At 38.2% G+C, this 26,380-nt stretch overlaps 1 protein-coding gene across 8 annotated transcripts in view; it reads left to right on the plus strand.

Moving 5' to 3' along the window:
* MID1 (midline 1) overlaps window positions 1-26,380 on the plus strand; it is a 249,004-nt gene that overhangs the window by 106,019 nt on the left and 116,605 nt on the right. The window contains exon 1 of one of the 8 annotated variants that reach the window (XM_009683675.2): window positions 26,056-26,256. The exons of the other annotated variants lie outside the window; for them this stretch is intronic. The gene's annotated coding sequence lies outside the window, so the exon portion shown is untranslated. Of the gene's footprint in view, window positions 1-26,055; window positions 26,257-26,380 lie in introns of those variants that run through there. 8 annotated transcript variants of the gene reach the window in all.

Raw genomic sequence — 26,380 nt, forward strand, 5'->3', positions numbered from 1 at the left:
GATGTCTTGTGAGTTTGTGGGTATGTGTGTTTGTACACTGATCATTTAGGACCATGATGATTCATAAGCAGATAAGAAAACTTTTTGCTACAATCTCAAGGAAATGAAGAATGCAATAAAATCCAACACTGCTATATCTTAGTTACCAAGCCTGGGAAAGCCACTCATTTCAAAAGAAAATACCTGGTGGTTGTAACTTGTGAAACCCAGAGTGAAAAGATATCCGTCAGGAAAAGGGTGACTACAGACCGACAGCACTGTTGGTTGGTTGGTTCTGTTGTGTGGTTAGCAAGACTGTCCACAGATGCAGGATCATAGGAAGTTCTGGCTGGACTTGGGAGATTTTCTGGTCCAACCTTCTCTTGAAAGCAGGGCATTGCATTAACTTATCCGGGGTCCTGCCAGACTGAATCTGGAACATTTCCAGCAAGGGAGAGCCGACCCCTTTTCTGGGCAGCCTCTTCCAATGTCCAGCTGTTCTCACAATGAAGATTTTTGTTCTCCTATCTAGAAGGAATTTCTCTCAAAGCAGTGTGTGCCTGTTGCCTCTTGTCCTGTCACCAGACATCCTTGTGAAGAGGGTACCTCCATCTATCTACTGTATAGCTAAGTTTTAGCTATTCAGAGTGTGATTAGAACCTCCTTGAGCCTTCTCTTCTCTAAGCTGCGCAAACCCAGTTCCTCCAGTCTGCCTTCGTATGTCAAGTTCTCTAACTACTAACCATCTGGATGGCCCTTCACTGGACCCTGTCCAGCTTCTCAGTGTCTCTGTCCTGGACAAAATATTCCTGGTGTGGCCTGACAAGTGCTGGGGTAGAGTGGAATAATCATATCTTTTGATTTGCTGACTGTGCTCTTGCTGATGCAGTCCAGGGTGCTGTTGGCCGCCTTTGCTGCCGTGCCCCCAGCCCACTCATGTTTGGCTCGCTGCCTGCCATAGCCCCCAGGTCCCTTTCAGCCTAGCTGCTCTCCAGCCCCTCCAACCCCAGCCTGTACCACTGCTTGGCATTACTCCATCCCAGGTGTACGTCACTGCATTTATCTTTGTTAAAATCCCATGTTAAGGTTGCATAGAGAAAGTTACTGCACAGCCTCTGAAAGAGGTTTCTTGACTGAGTTAACAAACTTTTCTCACTTCATCTTGGTATTGTTATATGATTGCACACAGTGGGCTTTAGTTGTTTCTCAGGTATTTTTTATCTTTCTTGATCAGAAGTCCTGTGGTATTTGATTATGTATCTTGTCTAATTTGTCCATTTCTATGAATTTTTCTGTTGTCTGTTTCTTTGAATAGAAAGATTATTTTTTAAACCTTATTCAGTGACATAGGCCTTGCCAATCTAATGCTACTGTCTTGGCTGATGTGTAGATGGCAATTCGAGCTTAACAAACAAGATGAAAACTGGTGTATTTTTTTCCATCTTCTCTTCCTTCATATTTACCATTGACCTGGTGTTGGAAAGTTTTCTTGAAAATCCTAATTTTAAAAACATTTCTGAGCCTTTATGAACACTTTCTGGCTGTTTTTTGTGCCATTAGTTGATGCTAGTACAGGAGATGACTAAATGGGCTTGCCCTTTTCAGGTACTTGAGTAGAGACATAGGAAAGGGAAGAGAAAAGAAGAGGAGGCTCTATCTGTTTGTTTTGCGTGTATAACAACAGGGAAAGCAGGTGTCCATTTTTCTTGATAGCAGTACATTTTAAAGTAGTGCATTAAAGGGTGCATTCCTGAAACTAGACTAGCTTACTCAGAAAATAAAGTGCAGAAGAGAGGAATGGAGAGATGCCTGGAAGGAAAAAAAAAAAAAAGCTATATGGAAGGGGAGATCAGGAGGAGCATGGAGAAAGAAGAAGGATTACCAGATCCTCCTCTTAAAATTGCATAAGAAAAGCTGAGGAAGGAGCCTTTATACAGAGATTGCGAATGGAGTTTGTCTGAAAGCCTTGAAGATGGCAACTAAAATAGGATTTTCAGTATTACAGAATCAGAAGTTGGTAACCACAGATGCAAGGACAGCTGCAGTACAGTTCATAAACTTGGAGAGACCTTGTGGGCAAAGAGAAGGAAGGCAACAGCCAGAGATGCAAGGAGTTTAAAGAAAACTTCTGAAGGCTTACAAAAGGAGTTATGCAAGAGAAAAACGCTCACAAAAGCCATTTTAACTTCCCACTGTTTGTTCATTAAACACTCTGACCTAGTTCTTCTTGAACGGACCATTCCTGATGGTGCGCATGTCACATGCTACTTTGTTTTACACTGTAAAGGTGTAATAGAATGGTCAAGGGTGTTTTGTCTTACAAATCCTCTAAACAGCTATTGCCTTAGCAAACTTTTCTTTCTAGTGGTTATTAAAAGGACACTGTAATATTCTGGGGTGTTGGATTTTTAACTTATCTAAAATTAACTGAAACATAAGGCTTGGCATAGTGATCAAATTTCAAAGGTTTTGGTTTTTTTAATTATGAGGTCCTTACCTAGTGTGTGTAAATAAATTTCTACCGAGTGCTGAAACCTTGCCCATGAGGGCTAGGTATAAATAATCAGTCAAGACATCAAATGTACAGAAAACTTTGTGTGTTTTAACTTCTAAAATTTGTAAGCTGCACTTAACAGTGCAGCATCAATGTAAGAAATTGTGAGAGAAGTTTTATTGTCAGGCTCTGTTTAAAAGGACTTGGTTACTCTTGCTGGTCTTGTAGTTGTTCCACAATGCAAACAAGGACTCGCCCTGCAGAAGTGACAGTCTGGCTTTTAGAAGACAGAAAAACAAAAATATGTTGCTTTGTTTTGCAAACACATGAAAATGCCTACTCCCCAGAGGTTATCTTTTCCCATACAGTTTTATGACTTCCGTTATATGGGAAAAGTTAATTTTTATGATAAAGACATTTTATGTTTGTATATGTTGTCTCAGGAAAAGGTACTATGAAAGATGCAACATGAAACCAGCTTGAAACTTGCATGGTACGGACAGTTATTATATAATGCTGTATTGCTGGCCAGGCAGAATTCTAGCCGTTAGAGCTGAAAGATGACTGACTTGATTCATTTTCCCAGCTTTGTACTGTTTCCTTTGAAAATGCTGTGCAGAGACTTATTCATTAGACATTTAAAAATACATTTTAATCTGTTGATATGCAGATGGATACTAAGCATAATTAGGACGGCATATGCACTGTAGAAAATCAAGTAAGTTAGCAATGCTTGGAGATTTAGTCATATTCACAATAGAAGTTTACTTACTCTGTTCTGTTTTTTGTGTAGGTGAAAAGGTTATCCACATCTTCAGGTGATAATGGACACGTTATTTAATTAATAGGCATGTTTTTGCTCCAAATCACAAGGTCAAGAATCTTTGCCTAATATGTGGGAAAGAGTGATCCTCAGAATGATTAACACCCAGAGGAAATTTCTTGGAGTTTATTTTGGCCGGCATATAATTGATAACTCCTTTGGCTAATGGAATATCAGGCTCCACGTCAATCACCATGTGCAGAGCTTAACTCTGAATAGCAGTTATTGGTCACATATGTTGGCCTGTCAATTCTTGTTTCAGAAACGGGATGCAAAATGGCATATGGGTAAACTGTGGCAATTTGTTTTTTGCTATTCCTTTTTTGCTGTTTCTGTTGAAAGACTCAGATTAAAAAAAAAAAAAGAAAGTATAGGAAGATACTAGGTGAAAGTTTGCTTATATGAAGTAAGAGGTTCTCTATGCCACATGACTTTGAATTGTAGGCAGGAGTGGTAATGAGAGAGAGAGAGAGAAAGGTTAGGAGAATGGGAAAAGTTGAACAAGTTTTGGTGTCTGTTGCCACTGGTGCCTTTGAGTGACAGACGGGGACTGTAAAGATATTAATAGCTAAGACTGAATATGGATAAAAACCATGACCTAACATCATACCTTAGGTTATTGTTGATGATGCACACTGTTGGCTAGATTTGCTTCTGTATGGAGCTGGAGGAGATGTTTGTTGTGTCAGTAGAGTCTAGGGTAACTTTAGTCTAGGATAACTGAGACTTTCTGGTATACTGTTGCAAGTACATCAAATCCGGTGTTGGCCCTTTCATACCAGCTAGCTGACTATTAATCAGGAAGGAGAGTTAGACACTGATGTGCTGGAGAGCTTTGGAAAATTTTGCCGTATCTTGGTCTTATCTGGAAAATGGAGACTATAATACTGACCTTCGAAAGATGTTTTGAGGTCTGCTTACAGAAAGAGCAATAAGAACTGGTTATATTGATTATTTAAGAAGTCAGTCAGTTGTCAATAACATATTCCTTTATCTTTGAGGAATCTGATATTCTCCTTTCCAGTAACAAACAATCTTCCTTCTCTCCCCACCTCCCTCCAAAAAACCTCTCCAAACCAATCAACCCACTAACACTGTTTCATGGTCAAATGACAGAGCCTCAAGTAAGGCTAAGTAATTCTGTTCTGGGATGTATCTAAACTGAGTAATTATTTTGTTTGACTTAGTTATATTAAAGGACTAAATATAGTATTATACATGCTATATGTAAAACAGAAGTGTTTGTGTTTAATAAAAGCCAAAAGGAATTAAAATCATATTAAAATCGTTCCTTTTGACTCGTTCCTTAAAACATTTCATTCAAGCTGACATACTCCAGTAAAATGTGTCTATTTCGATGAAACAGAACTTTTCAACAGGGAACTGTTCTATCAAAAAATAAATTGATCCACTCCTGTGATCTGTGAATGAGACTGAAATACTTACTGGAATTAAAACGTCTGGGGAAAGAGGAGATGAAGAATTCACATGAATTTTTAAAACCAGCTAATTTCATTGCAAATTGTATGTCAAACCATATGATTTATAAAGGAGACATTCTGAAATGTAAAATATGAAATATTTTAGTTCTATTAAAAATAAGATTCTTTTTGTTCTGTCGTTCAAGAAGAAATGTCCAGTAGTCAGAAATATCTTGACCTGAATAATAATTTAAACAAATATTTCTCTCTGGAAGAGAAAAAGGCATTATACAGTAGATAACCATCGTCAGCCTAGTCTATGGTAATGATCTTGCAAGCTACCCTAAGGTAAATGCTATGGGCCTTGCTTCCTCTTAGGCTCTTAAAGCAAGAAAAATAGCATGTTTATTTTTCCTGTTCTTCCTCCCTCACCACACCTCTATTCAGACAGTCACATACATACCTATCTAAGAAATGAAGAAAAAAGAGCTTTAAAAAAAGTTGCATAAAGCTTCAGCAGTGGGCTATGTTCAGATATCGTTCTCTGATTGTACTAAAACAGACTGATGCAAAATTTAATAGTGAAATAAAGATAAGAACAAAGGACTGATTCCAATCTCTAATATGGTTGCTTAAATATCATTCCAGCAATCATGTTCTCGTAGTTCAGAAGGCTACAAAGAACATCCGTTCTCCAAACCTTGATTACACAAGTAATGAAATGAGTTACAGTATCTCATAAAATATTAAGGGCGATGGTATAAAAGATCAAAAGCCATACAAGCCTGTAGAATGCCTCAGAATTAGGGGCATGAATTGCTCATATCCTCTCACTGGCAGGAAATTCCTTGGGGGAAAATTCAAAATTATACTAGGAAGTGGACTATGTCCATGTTATGAAGGAATGGTCTCCCAAAATATAGTCTAAAACCTCAAATCTGACCTGGGGAATTTCTATCCAGACTCCATATATGTTGATTGGTGTAACTGAGCATTTAAGCGAGATGCATTGACCATGTTTTCCAAATATTAAGAGCATTTTATTTCAGTGGATGAAATACTTCAGAGATGTTTTACTGTGCAAAAATTTGGCTGTGGTTTAAAGCACCACGTTAACGATTTGGTACATGGTTGTACATTGGTACATTTTAAATATTTTGCAGTTTTATCTTTATGTTTTAAATGCAAGTATATTGAGACAGGAAGCCTGGACCATAATTCAGAGAACTGGGTCAGTGCATGGCTCTGTTAAAGTTTCATGTCTCCATGTGTCCATACTGTAACTGAAGGGTTACTTATATTTGTATCTCCCTCTTCCCCCCAATATCCCAAGCTAAATAACAAAAGTATGGAGTAGGTCCCCAGTTCTACATTCATGTGAGCCATTCATCTCCATACCTATTCATGTCAGAGTGACATGCAGATTAAATCAGTTTATTGAGTATAGTGCTCTAGTACCTGTCTTTAATTCCCTCCAAGTGCCCAGAAAGTCAGTGAAGCCTTCCTGCATTTCAGTGGAAGGGTTCAGATTCAGGTGCAACCTGAGGAAGCACAGGATTTGCCCCAAGAAATCTTAGTAACACATGTAGAAACTTAAGGGTGAAAACTGGTGTGAAAAAACATTGGGGTGAACATTGTAAATACCTGAGGGAGCAAAAGATGTTTACCTTTCTTATTAAATGGATTTTAGACCACTGGGTTTAAATCCGTGCTTATCCTGTGTATGACACAAGGGAATAGATGAAAAAAAGAAAACCTGCAGAATCAGGCCTTTCCCTACAAAGCCTCATGCAACTGATCTTTATCATCTGTCCTATGTATCTGCAGAATATATACAGATTTACATACAAAACTACAGCCTCATAGGGCCTGTGTAGAACTTTGATTTTAACTTAAGGAAGAAAAGCAGTGGTAAGGCTTTAAATAGATTACGGTGAAAGATTTATTGAAATATAAATCTGATGTAGGTAGAACAATACAAAATAACGGATATAATGCTGAACATTGTGGCTCAAGATGCATGAGGGATCAGGGTGGGACAAAGGCATCTCCAGAAGTTTTGGGATTTTAAGGAAAATGATAAAAATTCATGCTAATATTAAATGCAACAGTACTCATAGTTTGAAGTGTTCTCCCCTCATTCCTATTAAAAAGATTAAAATAGAAGAGTTTGCTTTTAAGTCATAATTGAGACACAATGAGACAGAAAAGTCCATGCTGCCTATAAAAGACATATCTTTTAAACTGATTTCAACAGGAAAGACAGATTTTGTGTTTGGTAGGTTTAGAAGAAGCCAATTTATATGCATTTGCATGTAACTACACATTTGCAAGAAATGAGCCATTTCTTCTTTTTGTTTGTTTATTCACCTTGGGTCCTTTTCTAGACAATATTATGAGACATCCTTCCATAAAGAGCTGTTCTAATCTTAATTAAGCTGTGTATGTATGCATTTCAGGAAGTATATTAATTTAACTGGAAACACTCTGGATATACTGCACTTTTCTGGAGGGAGTCATCTGACCAGCATCTGACAATGTAGACAGCTACTCCAGGCTCCTTTTATAGTTCATAGAGATAGGCCCTTCCAGGGCATGATTCATTTTGTGCTAAAGCTATCTAAAACTGATCAAGTAAATAGCTTCCTTAAAATGCTTATAGAATATAAAAGGATCCTCGGATTAGTAGCATCTAGTCATCTGTAGGTGTCTGCATTATGGACACCTCTGTTTCATCAGATGAATTCGAATTTAGAATCATTTAGGATTGGCTTTGTCTTCCTAACATCAGTTCAATCCCATTCAAAGATATATAAACAAGCAGAATCTTGCTTTACATTGTCTTTCTATAGTTTCTATAGAACAGATATCTAACTTCTAGATACCTACAGTTTGTTGAGGTGAATCTCAGCTTTAATAGAGGATGTAGCCAACTGAGTTTGGCAGAGCAGTGCTACAGACACTAACATCTGAGTATGAATGTTTCAATATAGTTCATCCTACAGTTTACTCGGTATGCTACTCTATGATATTTAGCCACAGTAAATTGAATGAGGGCAGGAACCGACAACTTAATTTCAAAAATTTTAATTTCAAAACATTTCTGCCTTCCAGGATGTTGACAGGGCTAAGAGCTATGTTATATCTTTCAGGGCTAAGAGCCATGTTATATCTTTCAGGTATCCTAATAGCAACCTAACCTTGTGACAGCAAGTGTTACCTAATTAATACCACACATTTTAATTTTTTTTAATTTTCATAAACCAAGACTGCAGACTTAAGTATCTCCCATCCTTTCAGTGCCTTCCACTCCCATTCCTATGTTTTCATCTTTTTCCATGTGCTCTAGCTCTGAAACTCCATATTCCTTACTTCCCGAACTCAGCTGCTCTTGAATCCTCAGTCAGGTTTTCCTGAAGGTGTCAAATTTTTGGCTTATTCACTCGCTGTGACTACACTAGCAAGTACAGCTGGACCAGTAACAGTAGATCCATAGAGTGGAATAGTTGATGCCGAGAACCAGTCATCCGAACTGCGTGCATTTTACTTTGCACTTGTTGTAGTCTGGGCCTGAGGACTGAATCAGGGCAGGGGTTCTGCTTTGCAAGGTAACAGATATCCCTGTATTAGGGTATGCATTTGGACGGCTCATTTCCCTAATGCTGCTTCCCAAATCAAGCTCATTCTGAGTGAGAGTGTTAACACACAAGCTAGTTAACAAGACAAACTAACATGTTAGTAAGCAAGCTATACTCAAACCGCTCACGAGGCACAGCACTTTGACTATCGTGCAAGTGAGGAAGTAAGTTAGTATACAAGGACGACATACGTATTTTGAGCACGATAAAAATAACAAAGGGTAGACTTTGTAGAAGGAAGATAGACTTTATGGAAGGAAGATGAGATTGGGTCAGGCTGAGAGAGAGAGGAGAACTCATGCTAAAAAGTGTTATAGTGCTAATCCTTTTAACTTCCTCTCTGGGCTTTGTTGCTAGACCCCTGTTGGGGCCTAATTATTCAGACTTCACTCCCTGTCTTCCCAGGCATCCGTTCGGAGCAGAGCTGCCTCATTCTTCAGTTAACAGGGAGCTGAACTGCAAAAGACAGCTAGTGTTTCTTCAAGGTAGCAGACAGCTTTTTACTGTTAAAACATTGTAATTCAACCAAAGGTGTGGAATATCTTCTGACCAAGCATATGAATGTGTTTAGGAGGCTATACTGCTCACAAGCATGGGAGTATTGTGTCTGTCTTGTATTATTTCTTATCTCTGCAAAGCATGGAAGGATCTCCTCTATAGAAATGCTCCGGAGTGCATAAAGGCACCGTTGTTTCTTAGAGTTAGTGAGGCTATGAAACGCATGAACTTTACCCCTTGCCTCTTACAAAAGGTCTGCCAATTCTATGAATTTTAAATCCATGGGAAATTTTTGTTGCCCTCGGCTGTTGAGTTTCAATGGCTAGAACCCTTTCTGAGGTTATGCTTGAATGCTATTTTCTTTTTAGCTTCCAAACTGACACCTTATGCTTTTCCTGTAATCATAAAGCTGAGAGAAAGATGAACAAGTATTCTCTGTTCAGAAAACGTTCATATATAATCTGGTCTGTTTGGCTCTTTGAATGTCATGATTTAACGCCAGTAATCGCAAGAAATACTAAAATGTGTTTAGCAGTTTGGTGTTTTAAAATCTGCAAATAAAAAGCTTAATGCTATGATCCATGAAGAAATAGCACGTACAAATAAAACGGGCTGTCTGGAGCTAAGGCACAAGAAAACTGGAAATGTTTGCTGTGTAATGAGCCATGCATGGTAAAGACTGCAAGGAATGGCTGGCAGCAAAGAGCTATCTGCAATGATGTAGTCATTTTATGTTCCATTAAGGTCTTGTTATTTTAGTATTTAAACAAAATTATCCTGCAGGAAAATATGGAGCCTATCGTGTAACTCTGGTAGAAAATCAAACTTCAAAGCATGAGGCTATCATTTAGAAGGATTACATCCATCATATTCTGATTTTTCAGCTGAGAACTTTGGAGATGAAAGGGGGGAAAACTTGGATTCAGGAAGGAAATTGTGGAATACTGAGCACTGCAAATGTCAAGTCACACTGAGAACAGATGCAAACAGCACATTTTTGGCCATGTGACTGCAACTTCATTTGTGCTTATGCAAGATAGGCAGAGAGAGCAGCTTGTATTTTCAGGAGGGACTGGTAATGTATTAAATAGACCTGTTTTTTAAGGAGTATCAAGCACTTAACTCCCCGGAAAAATTGGACACAAACTGGAATTGCAAAAAATATATATTCTTATATACCCTTTTGTAAATCATTATAGGCCCTCATAGCAGTAAGAAAGGGAAAAATGAAATTTACCTGCATTAACAGCCCAGTTTCCCATCTGTATTATAAACCAATATGATAACCAAAACGATTCCAAGATCCATCCAGGCTACTGCATCAGAAAACCAAAAATCCCAGTTATAGGGCTCAGATAGTTCTCTGTTGACATTTTTTCTTTGATAAGGAAGATGATCACTTGTGTCAGGCCATTATCCACCATTTTCCCATTGAGAATCCAGCTTTCCTGCCAAGATTAACTCTCACACATGTTCCTAACTTTAAATGTATCTGGCAAAACCCACAAATAGGTCTTGCGTCCAGACTTCAGTTTGCAGTGGTTTGTCCAGATTGACAGACACAGAAGTATTTTCAAAGAGGTTGATGAAAGGATCGTGTTGTCATACTTCTAACTAGTGAAAAGTGCTGCAGTTCTCATCCCTCATTTGCCTTCTGTCCAAGTTTCTTTCAGGGCTGCATGTGTCTTTCCGTAGCCAAGGAAACAAGAGCTCAGACAATGTTACGGTCGTGGGTTGTACAGTTGCCCCAAACAGCCCTATCCTGCTCTAGATTTGAGAGACTTAATGTGAAATTTATCTCACAGTCCTAGACATCTTGTTTTCAGGTCTCTAAAGGTAGGCGTGACAAATTCCACCCTTAGTGAGGCTAATGCTCACTCTTGCTCTTGGGTGGCTTTCTCGGGATCAGCTTTCAGGCCAAAAGAGAGTTCAGCCCTTGTAGCAGTGCAGAAGCCAAAATGACTCAAAGTCTTGAAGGCCCATCAAAAGATTTCTCAGTTTATGTCATGTCAAATGCAATCAAATAATAACTTTTAAGTCATTCTTCTGAATCCTATTTCTGACCTGTGTGCATGTGAGGTTAGTAAGAATGAGCTTCCTGCTTGTGTACAGTGTTTGCATTGTTACTTTATTGTGATGGGAAGAGGTGAATCTTTCCTCTCTGACATCGCTTTGCCAAGCTATTCACAAACCTGTTATCCTAGAAAAGGAAATCTTTTTCTAGTTACCAGCTAGCAACACCATCCCTTTTTGCTCCCCAAGCACCTGGGAAAGGCAAATGGAGAGCTAAAGGGAGTCTTGGTAATATTGACCAGAAAAAAATATAAGCTGTAACTGACCTATAAGTTTAGAAATAAAGTATATCTTTTAAATATGGCCTTCTATAATACAAACATACATCTGCTTCTGAGATGTATAGATCATAAGAAAGTTTGTGGCCTGAATTCTTTAAGACATGTAGTAATAGAATAAAAATGTATGTGGGAGAGTGCTTTAGAATATAGTATTTTAAAATGTATACTCCTAAGAACAAATACTACTGAAGGTACTAGAGCTTCTTCCAAACATGCAATGCATTGTCAAAAATCTGAGAACTATTATAGTTCATCTGGTACAATAGGGTGATATTTATCTTCCAATTAGACAGAACAAATCTTCTTTTTAAGCCCTGTTGGCCTTTTGAGTACTGGTCTGACTCAAAGTTAAGAAAGGTATTTATCAGAGAACCTGAAGTAGATGGTGAAGTAAGTATTATGCTTTGAATGCTTTAAATTCTCTTGACCATCCCTCCTATGTGTTACTTTAAACTCTGTCTTGCTTTGCATCTGAAATATGACAGTAGGGTATCCATGCTCCCAATGCAACGTGAAGGTATGTAGCATAGGCTTTTTTGTTGTATTGTTTTTGGGGGAGGGGAAGATGTTATACAAATGCTGCTGAAAAATTAATGTCACTCCCTGAATGTGGGCTCAGACCTCGTATGTCTAATTTTCACTGCCCGGACTGTCAGTGGCTGAATTCCACTGGCATGCACATGAATAATTGTGTTCATAACACTGTCAGATTCTTTTCCCTGAAACTGGGGTATAAAATCTGAGTAATTTATTTTGCTTTATTGGAGTCTAGAAGTGAAAGTCATTCTAGGCATTGTCAGTCACCTGATTTTGGAATTTTTCACGTTATAGTTGAGCCAGTTCAAGGATCTCTCACACGGCAAGTATTTTGGTCTTGTTTCATATTTCTTTCCTTTGTATGCACATTATATTGAAGTTTCCACACAAGTAACAGTCGTAACATCTAAAGGTAGGCTGATAGTACCTTGTAATTGTTTTCTAGTCATAAACCATTCTGACCCCATCTTGATTTGTGTACAAAGAGTCTAGCCCACCTTCCACTTAAAGACAATTACAATGCTCTATTTGTCTTGAAAAAAAAAGTACTCAATAAGACAAGGGCACAGTGTCTCACAGAATCAAATCTTAGTACTTTGATTTCCAGGAAACACTAATTCTTGTAACGCCATAACTACAAGCACTCATACAATGTAAAGCTATAGATCTTACTAATAAATGTTTTTATTTGAACAGTAGCACTTCAACAATTAAAAATAATTAACAGTAAAATAAGAGGCAAATGGAACAGTTTCTCTGTTATAAAGGGACTCTGCTGCGTGTGTATGTGTGTGCAAGAGAGAGAAAATTGTGGCATGAGTGCACATCAAAATGAAGTATTAACTTACTTTTCTTCCTAAGAGTCCAAAATGCTTTGTTCCTATGGGATTTAATGTAAGTGATGCTGGATGTTTAGTCTACAGTCTTCCATTCACCTTTGAAAAGCCTAGGTTGTAATCTGATTTAGGTGACAGTTGAAAGAGCTCAGTGGTCTCAGTTTAGTTCCTTGTTTACGAAGGCACCACCACACAGTTAACACAGAGCTGTGAGGAGCAAAGCATGGCAATAATAGACCTTTTTGAGTAGCAATAGTGCTTTTTGAGTAGCACTGGTAGAATTGCAGCACAAGCAGCATGGAGTGTAAACTTGGCTCTAACAAAATCCAAAAAGTTCCTTCTTGTAATCAGCACAAACATTTACTGAAATTATGCACAGCAGAACCCTTCCTGCTTGGTGGAATGCCTTTCTTTGCACAGATGGTAACTCTATTCCGTGTTATAAATGCCAAAGCTTTTGGTGTTACTGGAGGAGGAACTGCGTTATGGTAAAAGTGACTTGAAGTGGTTTATTAAAGGTATCAGTGTAGCAGGATCTGGTCAGATAGTATATTGTTAGGTGGCCTTTAGGCTGGAAACTATGGTAGGGTAAGAAGAGGCAGACTCCGATTAACATCTTAACATCTTACATCCGACCCATCCTGAAGTTGCAATAGGAATGAGAGGGTAGTGCAAACCTCTTTGCAATAATAAATACATAAATTAAAATAAATTAATATTGGAATAAATTAAAATGTAACCTTAAATAATAAAGGCAGTGTTAAAAAAAATTCTTTACAAAAAAGATGTTTCTAGTCCTGCATTAATAAATTCTGAAAGGAAAACTCTGTTAAGTCTATTGTTGTTTTTGAAATGCACTGTGGCAGTTAATTCCATTTCTATAACCAAGTATAGATGAAAAGCTGTGTACCGCAACCATCAGTAAAGGCTTTTGCAAGATATGGAGTAGACATCGCAGAAGAAAGAGGTTTAGAGTTCAGCACTTCAGGGGGCTAATGTGTGTTAAAGCTACTGCTCGAATGGACCCTAGCTTAATCCCTGTGCTGCCAGTCAAGACAGTGATTAAAAATCACCCATCCAGGGAATTGCTTCTGGATGCTGATGTGCCAGGTTGTGGGGATGGAGCAGAGGGGGTGGAGAAGTGGAGGGTTTATGTGTGTATGGCTGATGTTTGAGCAGTTGAATTTCAACAAGAGGGAGGGGAAGAGAGGGAAAAACTTGGCTGGCCCCAAGAGAGAAAAGAAAGAGAACAAAGCTCCCTTCAGTAAACTCAGCCAGTCACATAGGCCTAATTTCTGAGTTCCTCACAAGAGTTTCCCTATCACTGTCCCAAAGAGAAAGCAAGATTGTGAAATCAAAAGTCAGTACTGGGGAAAAAAAAAAAAAGATGTCTTTTAAATGAGGCAGGGTTTATACTGAAATAATAACCTTAGCAGCAACAGCAAAGCTCCTGGTGAACCACTTGGTGGACTTTTTAATCTCTCTCTTCCCAGATGCAGAGTCTGCAGTTTTTTAAGTAGTTTCTTTGTGTCAAAGGAGCTTAGCATTGGTGACAGAATAACATACTCTTTAATGTGAATATAGAAAAGAAAAAACATACCTTCTCCCTCCCCCTTCCTGGTAATTCTGATACCTAGATAATATATTTATTTTACTTGCATATTTATTCAGAAGATATCTGGCACCTAATTACTACTAAAGCACTTACTCAAAAAAAAGTAGGAGAAGATATAGTTCGTTTGCTGATTAACTAAAACAAATTAAAATTTACAGAGCCTAGCATTGAATCCTCTCAGCATTAAACATTTAAGTAAGTGATTGCTGTGCTGCTGCTTTTTAAATACATGTATAGCTGATAAAATATTTCATCTGTCAGGCTTTCTTGCACATCTTATCCATGCTAAATGGGAGGAGATGTCTTCGTTTCTGATCTTTTCCAGAGATCATCTCATTTAGTGGCTGGCACACTCAGCTCCTTGAACAGAGAGTGTAACATATTGCTGCTGATGGAGACATTTAAGCCCTATAGATTTACTTCACATTACCTGAAACACATGGAGCCCTTAAGGACCATATATTTTTAACAGAACCAAGCAGGATGCCATAAATTACTTTCCTCTGTCCTTTAAATTCATTTCCTTTGAAAGTGAGGAAAAAAGTGAAGACCTTGTCAAATACAAGGCCTAAGGTAGCAACAAAGAAGGTCTCTCAGAATGTGGTATATGTTAAATTTAGGAGTGTAGATGAGAAAAATGAGTTCTATGAGTTCTGTGAGTTCTGTTTCCCACAGATTCACTTTATTTCTCCTTTCCCTGCCCTTCCTTATTAATGGGCTGCACAACAGTTTCAGTGTATTCTACATATTTGTGACTGCAAAAACTGGTGGTTTATAGCATCTCTCTTAGAAGACATTGATAGTACATTTTTTTCCCCAGCTTTAGGAACTCTATTTCATTGCTAAATTAAAGGCACCCCAAGGTGAGCTGGAAGCTCTGCCAGATGCTAGTGCTATTTCCTTGGTTTTGATATCTTTCTTATATCTTTTGGACAGGAGAGCTTCCATGCCTCTTTCTGGGAGTTTAAACTAGACCTTCTCTAGAGATATCTGTGGGTCTACAGAAGGAATGCACTCTAAAAACTTTCATAAAATTAGTAAGTTAACAAATAAGGTGTCCATATGTGGCTCTTGCACATAGGCAGTGCTGACATAGTTGAAAGACCAGCCAAAAATAGAAGTGGCTTCTATGATTTTTCTTTTTTGAGGCATGCTTCTGAAGCACTTGAAATGAGAGCTGCCATTGCTTTCATGAGTATTTTAGATACTATTCAAAATCAGGCAAAATCAAGCTACTGCAATCAGACTTGATTTCTTGCCTTGAGGTGTGTGAGTATGTCATTAAAACGGAATCTCTCCTTACCACTGAATCTGAAAGTCACATTTCCAATCTCAATGGAAAGAGGAAATGTACACTGGAACAAACTCTGCCCATTTCTGCTTGGCTCAAGAAGGTCTGGGCTCTGTGAAAGTACTGCAGAAATGCTGGATCATCCAGATTTGACAGAAACCCAGGGACCTGAGCTAGCTTTAAAAGAAGTGACTAAGCGAATGGCAAAACTGGTTATAAACTGGGTATCAGCTGATCTGTTCACAGTAGTAATATGCCTTTCCTCTCTCCTAGAGAGGATTGGTTTATCTGTTTGAAGGTCAGGTACCTAGAACATGCTGGTCGTACTGGCTTTCTCTGTGTTAAGGGAAGAAGAGATGGTTACTTACAGATGGTGGTGCTTCATCCTATCTATTTTGGAAATCTATCTCTAGAGGCAAACTTACCCTTATCCTAGGGTGCCTATCTCACTCCATTCTCTAGAGAGAACATACGCACCTAGTTAATATTATATATGTAGCTTTCAGATGGCTAAAATTAGGGTCTTGCTCTGAATCAGGTATGGAGGAACTTATCTATCACTCCATTAATGAAAGAAAATCTAACTTAAGTGACATTACCCTGCTCTATATGCGCTTTCTCAGGCTTATTTTTTAACAATGCTACATGCTATGTAGGTCATCTTGTCTGTGGCATCACAGACAACTGAGGTTGCCTTTTCCCAGCTGAAGATCGGAAAAGAGCCTGCAAGAAATCTAGAGTAAAAAAGTCATAGCATGGATTGCAGGTGCGATGAATGCTATGCCACTGTTGTGCTTGTGCGTATCTATGTCAGTGAGGAACTTTGAAGAAATAGGAAACTACAAAAGTGAGTGCAGGAGCAGAGCCCTTAATATGTCATTCTCATAGGATATACTGAGTATATTTAATATAACTTCCAGTAGCAGTAAAAATGTGCTTTGTGGCATACCATAGCTACCTCTTTTCTCCAGCACCTCAAGTAATGAAATACCTGTTAATTATTTCTTGTGGCTGGAATGGAAATGATGAGTGTTTATATCCAGTTAAGGGATTTTCTCAGTTAGGACAAAAGAAAGCAGAAGACAAGATTAAATTGATCCCTCAGAAAACAATGGTGGTGAGGCATCTGTGCTTTGTTTTGTTTTTGTACGTAGTTAGGAGTGTGGAGCTGTACCTGTCCTATTGAGGTGAAAAGGCAAACCAAAGTGACATGTACATCCTTACAGCCACCTGCAACAGTCTATGGTTTCAAGACTGATACAGCCAACCAGACTGGTTTCCTAGAAAAGAAGTTCCTCTTGGCTAACGGCTGTTTAATGCATGCACTGTACCCATCATTCAAGCTCCTGAGCACAGATTATTTTTGTCTGGCAGGGAAAAATCAGAATTCCTGTCCCCTTATGACAAAAAAATCGTCATGATATTGAATTTATCACACACAGTTTCATAGAAGTTAGTGCAGAAGAATCTAAAGGTGGGTTGTGTGTCTTGTCTTGTCTTTCTTTTTCTCTTCTTTTTCTTTCTCTTTCTCTTTCTTTTTCTTTTTCCCTTTCTTTTTTACTTTTCAAGCCATGCTGAGATTTTGGATGTTGCTGAACCTATGGTTGCTTTATGGAATACGGCTGGACACCAGCTACCACCTGGAGCAGCTACCTGGAGCAACCACAGCTGAGTCTAACTAGTTCACACATCAAACGCTAACCTTATTCTGGTTGGCATGAATTAGACAGATAAGATGGGAAAGAACAAGAGAAGAACAGAGAAATTATTTTATTCCTGAGCTGGTAATACATACAAGAGTAACAAATGGAGAGGAAACTTGTGGAGCATAGGGGCTGTGGCTTCTGGCAACTGAAAATTTAGCTAAATCTATAGGAGTGTGCCTAAGGAACAACCTAATCTAGTGAATTCTTTGCAGTCCAGTAACTTTATTTTTTGAGGGACTTCTGCTTTCTCTATTTGACCTGAAAAAAGCCAGACGGAATGAATTAGTGAGATCTGTGACAAATGAATGTTACCTGGAACAGAAAATTGAATTTGTATTTAATATTAAAGTGCAGTGCAGCTTCCTTGTGCTAGGCGCTAGGCCTCCACCTATTTGGTCCAAAGCTTAAAATTAACTGTGAATCTCATTGCCATGGGATGTTATGAAGGCCCAAAGTATAAAAGAACTCTCAAGGGAAAGACTCATGGAAGAAGGACACACTGATGGCTGTTAGCTGCCTGTGGCCAGAAGGGCAGTGGTATTCCAAGGAGAGTTTCACACAGAAACTTTGGTTTGTTTCTCTGTTTTCTGTTTAGTTAAACATTTTTCACAGGCTGTAGCCTGCCCATGGCAATGGTGAAGAGGCACGTTTGGTTAATGCAGCGTGATTGTGGAAAATGTATCTGTATAAAAGAAACTTAAGTTCAAATGGATTAAAATGTGATAGCTGAAATATGTATTATTCTCAGCTAGTTGACTGGTGTCCTCTGTGGCATTTTAATGTCAGTCTTTAGCTCCCGAAATATGTGATTGCATGTGTGATGGCTTCTTTATTGTAGAAGCTTCAAGTTTAATGCCTTTACTAATTAGATGACTTTGTCATTCCAGGCTGGAAAATTTAATGCTTTGGATTGGGAAGTTCATAACAATTCCACCCTAAGCATATTGTTATTGCTTAAATAACCAGGTGTTTTCTTTTTTTCCTCAAGTCACAATTGGAGTCTGTGTTCTTAGGCTTACCTACTAGACCTTCTTTGTTATTTAAGCTTTTTCTCTAGTGTGAATAAATGCATCATTTTCCATTGTTTTGAGGAAGTATGCTTTTAGTTTTATGATATTATCATAATTTATGATAGGTTACAGCAGCAAGAGATTCTTTAGAAGAAAAGAAATTGTATCACACTTCTTTTCTTGGTCAGCATTGCTTTTTTGAGAAATTCCTTTAAATATACTACAATGGTAGTGATATTGAGAACCGCAGGGACACTGGAGAACCTGCAGCGTTAGTGACAGGCTTCTCTTTCAGATCAAGGGGAGAGAATACTTACGTGTCTCCATAATTGGTAACTTGGCAGTGAGCTTTGTTTGTTCTTTCTAGTTGCAGGTGTGCTGCCTTGGCAAAGACACAGACAAGAGAATAAAGGGTAAAGAGCATGACACAAGAGGAAAGTTGCCAGATAATTAGAGATTTGATAATAAATAGAAAAAAAGTGGTTGATCTGTTACCCAAGATTGGTGCTCATTTAATTTCTTGCAAATCACTAGTACTTAAAGAGGGAGTGTGATTGATGGGATTAATTAGAGCTATATGTTTAACAAGTGCTCCTAGCTATAATGACCTCATTAATTAAAACTTGAACTTTGTAAGAAGGCTCTTTACAATCCATATCAGTTTATGAATTCTCTCTTTTTTGTTTTTGAATGGAGGAAAAATCAGATGAACAGGTCAGTAGTGCATATGAAAAATAATATGTAATGCATTACAGTGATTTATATTTCTTTGGAGAGTCAGAAAAACACAAATCAACACATAAATCAAGCATAATCAGCAAAGCCAACCTTTGTGGAGATGTTTTCTTTAGCAACCTCTGGAAGCCTGAGTGCAAATTCACTTCATGAGAGGTTACATGAACCAGTTCTGAAACAACTGTCAACTAAATATATCATTTAAAAATGTTTTAAGCAATTTGCTTTCTATTAAGAGCATTGAATATCCCAAATCCTCTTCTTTTACACACTTGCAAACGTGTATGGTTACATATTATATCTCCTCATTTGATAAAGCATTAGGAAAGTAACATGAAGGTGTATATATTCCAATTCAAACCCAGGATTGAGATCCTGCAGCCTTTTGCAAATGTAAAACACTCTTAAATCACTCAATAGGCACTGTGCTGGTAAGTAAGGGCTTGTGTTCTCCGATACTCTGCTTTTTTTGCAGGAGTTTAATGTTCTTTATTAAAAGACGCAGTTTACTTATTAGTAATATATTTCATGGCTATTCAGCTCAATTTGTTGATACTTCACATAAGTGGTCCTCATTCATTTAAAAATATACCTATGAAGTGAATTAGGAATACCCCTGGAAGACAACAGATATGGCCTTACAAGTAAAGATCATTTTGTTGGCATATACTTGCTTTGACTCTAATTCTGTAAGTATTTATCTATGTACTTAATGTTATTAAGCATTCCCAAGAGATTCACGTGTCTAGTATTATCTCTTAGCGTCTGCAGTGAGATTCCCACTACTATTTGCAATCAGAAGACATCTGCTTTAAAGAAAGCTGCAGAACCAAGGCCACTGCTGGAAACACAACTAAAATTTCAGATGCAATTCACATGTGTACATGTGAATAGGAAAAATAGAAATTTGTCACATGGATGTGTGAATCATTTATACCATAAAGATTTATTGCAATGTAAATAATAGATGTGTGTGCAATCCTAAGTTTTAATTAAAACAATAGTTCAATAACAGCTGCTCTATAGAAAATATAAGGAATTGTGAGTTACAGAGACCAAAAGATATAGAAGAATTAACTTCAAAACCTAACCTAACTATTAGTCAAATAGCTGATTATCAGGAATGCTTTTATTACAGAAACCTGAAAATTCTTTCAGAGAATTATAAAGATCAATATCAATTACTTATCAATTAGATATAAAAATCATTATGTATCAACTATATATAAAGATGAATTTTATAGAAACTATAAACAGTTATCTAAAAACAAAGATTAAAAGTGCTCTTACTCACCCATTTTGTTCAAGTGTTAGCTGAAGAAGCTAAGTATGTATCAATTGAAAAAAATTCTAATCATAAATGAAATGAGATTTAAGCTACTGATAGCCTAGTCCTGAGATTTTTTTACAGTCTTCTAAAGAAGTGTAGCAATTTGGGGCTTTACTAAGACATTCGGACATGTGAAATACTACCCCTTCCTTACTGAGTACTGAGCCTGCACTTGCAGTACTCTGTGAAACTCATCTTTTGATTTGTAAGACTGAACAGCAATACTGAGGGTTCAATAGGAGGCTAAAATATATTTTTGATTGCTGGAAGTGTACAGTTTTGTAATGCTATTTATGAATACCACATCATCTTACAGCGAGACCAAGGGTTATGTTTCAGTGTTTGAAAATGTACATTTAAATTGGTAAGTTCCTTGTGGCTATGCTATAAGAACATGAACAGACTCAAACAGGGTTTCTTGAGTTTATTAATGTGGTATTTACATCCCAGCTTTCTGAATCAGAATGGCACGTTGCAGTAAAGCATAATCGGAACTCCTCTTTGTAAAGCACCTCCATGGAAGAACCTAATCTTTCTGTTATGTGGAAGATACATATTATGGACAAAATTAAAATACTATGTCATTTAGATATTGCCAGCAGCCCCACAGTCAGGACTAAGATCTAAACCCTCAAATTTTGAGGGCACCTTTGTCCAAGATCTCGTTGTCCTGTGGTCCCATTTAGGATTAATTGCTTTTTCAAATACCCTCATTGAGAGTTTGACCTCTGATGACCTCTTTAGAAACGTCAGGCTTTGTGTTTAGTAAATTTCAGATCAAATAATCTCAGGAATCATACTGTTAAAAAGCTGCTTAAAACAAAAGAAATTTATTTTATTATATTTTCAGAGCAAAATCTTTTCTATATTATGATCTTGAACAGATGAACAGTCATTTGGGTTATGGTTCGAAATTGCTGCAGAAGAAGACATAAAAATGAATAACTTCTCGTAGATTTGGCTGGGGTAGCCTGTGCCTGTATTGTCTATTTTATAGGCAGCATACACATGCACACTGAATTCTTCACATCTTATTTTCAGAATTTGGTCCTTTTGATCATTTCATACTCCTGCCCTGATCTTCCCCTTAGGGTCCTTTAATGGGACAGATTAGAATTCAGTGCTATATTCGTTAATCCAACAGTTTAGAACAGATTAATTAATCTTCTCTGTCCAAAACCTAAAAAGCAGCACTGAGTAAATGGCTTCAGTGATCACAGGGGAACGTTGAAAGCAAGTCCTGTGTAGCAGTGAAATGGGATGGGAGGGAATAGCTTTTATTTTTCCCTCTCCTTGCCTACCCCCAATATTGCAAGTACTTTCTATACATTAGAAGCAAGAGGAATTTTTGTCTGTGCCTTACTTTGAAGTTTAGAAAGATACTATTTCTTCTCAATAGGGGAAATCTGATATTTGATGGTGCAATTCATAATCTATTCATTTTATGTGAATCCAGTACTATTCGATGGTTCTTTCAGTGAGGTACAAAGATCGCCTGGATTACATGCTGCTGCTGAAATCAAGGTTTGCTATTCTCCTGACAGCAGCATTAATAATGTGTCATGTATAGTATGGCTTTTTGGGCCAAATTCAGAGGATACTCAAATCCCAGTGTAAAATGCAGATGAAATATTAAAAGGGCAGATGGCATACCTGGTAGTGTATGCCATAGTCTTAAGGTGTCTATGTGTGAGACAAAAGAAGGGTGTTACAGCTCAAAGAGCAGTTAAAATTAAACAACCATTTGAAGGGAGAACTTGTATTAAGCATCCGTATATAGCAGTTTCATATCAGGATGATGTTCGTAATGCATCACACGAGTTTCTCTTGCTCACGTGACATTTCCTAATTTGTCCGAAAAGGTGGACTGATTTTTCCTTCTTTGTCCTTGATGCACAAAGAGAATCACAAGGTGCAAATACTAAATGGTGTGAGCAGCTGTGGTCTTTCTCCACTTGTTATGTTTGCGGTGGGCAGGGGAGGTGACTGACAATAATGTACTTGTAGGTATTTATCAAGAGCAGGAGAGCTCTACATCTCTGGCATGCTGTTCAGAGTAGCTGTGAGGCTGCTCTACCTTTGGCACTGTTCAACAAAAGAAAGAGATGCAAACGTCTTGTGCATGAGCCCCTCTGTGCTTCCTGAGCTTGCAGAGAATACGACAAGGGAAAAAAGAAAGGAGATATGTTATTCTTAAACCATCAGTTACTATGCAGAGTATTTATCAGAAAACCAAGAAATCAAATGATTAGTTGTACTGCATGAGTAATGTATGTGTATGTATTTTCTTACTTGCCTCTGAGAAGGTGACAAATTGTGGACAAATTAGCATGTTTGTTGCGCTAATCGTTAATACAATAACTCGACCATGATCTCATTATACCATGCTATGGCGTTCGCATTCCATATGCAGTGAACTGATTGTTTGGAGTATCAATTGCCTGGTGCCTGACAGCAGCATCTCTCAGTCTAAAAATTTATGTCCCTTGTCTATCAGAATGAAATAAAATAAAAGTTCATTCCATGAACTTGAAAAGCTAATATTTCAGTTTTGAACAGAAAATGAGTAGCACAGAGAATTCTCGTGTAGGGTAGAAGGCAAAACAGTAAAAAGGAGGTTTCTGAAATTGAAGAGGATTTCCAAACCACTAGCTGAAAAATCTCATTTTATGGCTTTCTTAAAAACCACTAGGACCTATTTTCAAGTCCAGCTGCTTTTACCAAGATTTTTTTGCCTGTCTCACCAGCATGATAAGTGAACCCTGAAAAAAAGCTGTACTGAATGTTAGGGTAAGTCAGTGAATTGCAGTAGTGAAGCTGAAGCCCCGAGTTGTTTCTTACAGTCAGTCCTGATATCATATTTTTCTAGGACTTTGAATGTTTTGTGGAAATAGGAGTTCTTGTCCTGCTTGTTTCTGTCCTATTGTTGGTCAGCTCCAGCTCCTATAGCTTTGTATGTCTTGATTGCAAGGAGCCTTGTAACCGGAGGAATGCTGGGTTACTAGGGAGCATGGTTCTGTGGTGTGCAGGAATGAACCGTGCTATTCCGCGCTCCCTTCAACACCAGGAGTACACTGCACAAACCCTTCCCATGCAGGAACAAAAGACTGCACAGCAGTTAGACAAATTCTGGAGATCCTGTCATCAGAAATACATTATTTAGAACCCACACATGATGACATCATTTTACAGTGGTTCAATAGATAGATATTTGATAATGTGTCTGAGTATTAAACTATGTAAGTACGTTAGGTTATCTTTCTATTGCTGAGTCTTAGCCTGAAGTTCTTCACAACCTGATTGAACTAGGGACATTGCCAGTTGAAAAATAGTGCATCTCTTGGTGATATTTTAAGAAGGTACTATCACCAGCTGTCTGTTTCTTTCCACTGCTGTAAATTATTGAAACCATATTGCTTTTTGAGCAATCATTTTTCAGTTAAGCTATTGGACTTTTCAAAGAAACTCGTGATCTATGGCTCAACGCATATCCAGCTTATTCTGTGGTGAAAGTGGTAACTTTCAGCAAAGAGGAGGCAACGACAGCTGACGCGTCTTAAGTTTCCTTAGTAAGATTCACTCTTAGCTCTTAGTGGGTACTGCTAAGCAGCACAGCGCAAGGTTAGAATATGTTTATAAAAGTCATCTATTTAATACCTGACATACTGAATTTAGAAAGTGGAAGAGAAAAGATTAGTATGACAGAGGAGGTGGGTGATGCATTCTCTGATGCATTGTTTAAGTAAAAGCTGCTGAATTACAACTAGGACAAGCTAGCAAATAGGCGCAGAGTCGTTTGATTCAGAGTCAAATTATTCTTCTCTTTTCATATTTTCTGTATATACATTTTCTTTGGAAAAAATACAACAAAAAAAAAGCATTTATCAAAATGGAGACTGTCCTACACAAAATGCAGAGAGCTGTTGCAGGAATACCCTTTCAGGCTATGGATCTGAACTAGCAATTATTTACTTGTATGCATCAAGTCAGCTCATGTATGAGTGGTGAAAAGTGCTGCCCTGAAGCCTTCACAGACAGCCATAGGCAGCTAAGTTTTGAAGGTTTCTGGTGTGGTCTACCAAAACCTATGCAGTTGTACCCTCAAACTGCAGAAGCACACATGCAAAAATCAAGGCAGATGTAATAAAAGAACTAAGATTATTGGAACTGTTTGGATCACTCTTTTGATTGATTAAAGAGGAGATTTAAAAATAAAAAGCTATTTAGTTATTTATTTAAACTCCGGTTTATTGAAACACTGGGTCAGACTGTGGATAATGATCTGCAAGCAAAGGTCATAAAAATCTCAGACTATCTACAATGTCGTCAAACAGAGCAGCACTGTAGCATTTGAAGGTAATACCAGTCTTTACACTGGTTGATCCCCCGTGTGTCTGGATGCGTGTGAGCCATCATGGCTGGAGAGGCAATGCAAAGAAGCTCCGTGACACTGTTTGCTGAAAGCTGAAGAACAGGATATGAGCTGAGGAATCCAACATCCTTTTGGGTAGGATTTGCACTCTGTGGCTCCTGCTGGGCTGATTATAGCTTGAATTGACTATAGATTTCCCAGGGACATTTAATATCATGAAAAGAGTTCCAATAATCGTAATCCTTCTGCACATCTGTCTTGCTTTCTGCATGCTCATTTCTCCAGTTACAAGCTGTCATTCCACACACATGTTAATAGGCAGCGCCAGCAAAAACCTTTGAAAACCTTATAAAAAGTATGTATTTGTGAGGGCTCCAGTCTGTTGTTTTAAGGAAATGAAATGAATAGGAAATTAAATAATCACAAAGCAGTTGTTTATTGTTTCAATGAGAACAAAGTGCAGATATGTCCATGGAGAAAAGACCAAAGGCAGTGTAGGTTTGAATCCTTATGCTCAAACATCTGAGGTATGTTTCCCTTCACTTTGCTGTATTACCATTGTATGAAAGGAAGGCATTGCAACATGAAAAATGGAGAACACAAGGAAGCAATTCTTTCCTGCTGTTTCCACTTTGCATGAATTTTTAACACCTTTGTTGGAGACCAAATGTCTGGTGTGACTTCAGTCAGGATTCCTCTTGAGCACTTTACTGAAGTATTTGCTCAATCTGTAGTTTTTTCTGTTGCAGTTTGTTGCTTGCACGCAAGTTCAGGAAAAAGAAAAAAACAACTGCTGTCATCTTGTGTTTCACCTGCTACATTTCAGAAAGCAGGGTCTCTATTGTGTTTATAGGAATGATTTTTTTTTCTCTCAGATATTGAGTTCTTTCAGACTGCCTCCGTTTTTAGCAAACTCCTGCTGGTACAATCTTGCTTTGATTGTGTTGTTAATTTTTTAAGTAATATTAGGAGAAAATAGCAAAAATAAGTGAATTACTTGTTTATACCGTGTTTTTCTTTTAGGATTCTGCCTGCTAGGAACACAGTAGGCTCTGAAACGCTCATGCTGTGTGTGACAGGTCTGTCTGGTTTGGGTCAATCTCCTGTTACGGTCATGGGAACTGCCATTCATCATTCAGCACTGGGCTAATTACCCAGAAGGCTGAACTTCCACTCATCTGGGTTACATGGCAGCGCAATTCAACATCCTTCTCATAAGCTACAATCATCAGACAGGTTGTTGGGATGCTGTGTGAGAGAATCCATTTCTCGTTGATTTTTCACTCAGTTTAGGTTTCCTGTTGAGAGAGAAAGTAGGTATTTTGCTGTTGGGTCAGTGAGAAAGGCAGCTGGCAGGCTGAGGGAGCTCTGATCTTGGCGGAGGTGGTTAGGTGGAGCTGGTTTTCCTGCAATTGTAGGGGAGATTTTCCTGTTGTGTTTCAGCAGTGACTGTCTCACAGTTACAGACACAGTCAGTGCTGCTACAGGACTACTGGGACAGTGTACTGTCTGCTACCATCTGGCCTCCCTGGGTTGTCAGAGCTTTCCGAACGGGTCAACGTGGTCTCTGCCTCTGCAGCAATGTTTCAGCCACAAGAAGTAGGGCGGAAACCAGCGGTGGGTATTCGACCTGGTATGGTCCTGGGAGTTGGAGCAGATGCTTGTGTGTAGGCTTGCCATGGCGAGTAATTTGGAAAGAATTTTCTGATGTGCTTTACAGTCGTTAAGAGAGCAGTTGAGG

The sequence above is a fragment of the Struthio camelus genome, chromosome 1 (genome assembly GCF_040807025.1).
Source record: "Struthio camelus isolate bStrCam1 chromosome 1, bStrCam1.hap1, whole genome shotgun sequence".
Lineage (NCBI taxonomy): Eukaryota > Metazoa > Chordata > Aves > Struthioniformes > Struthionidae > Struthio > Struthio camelus.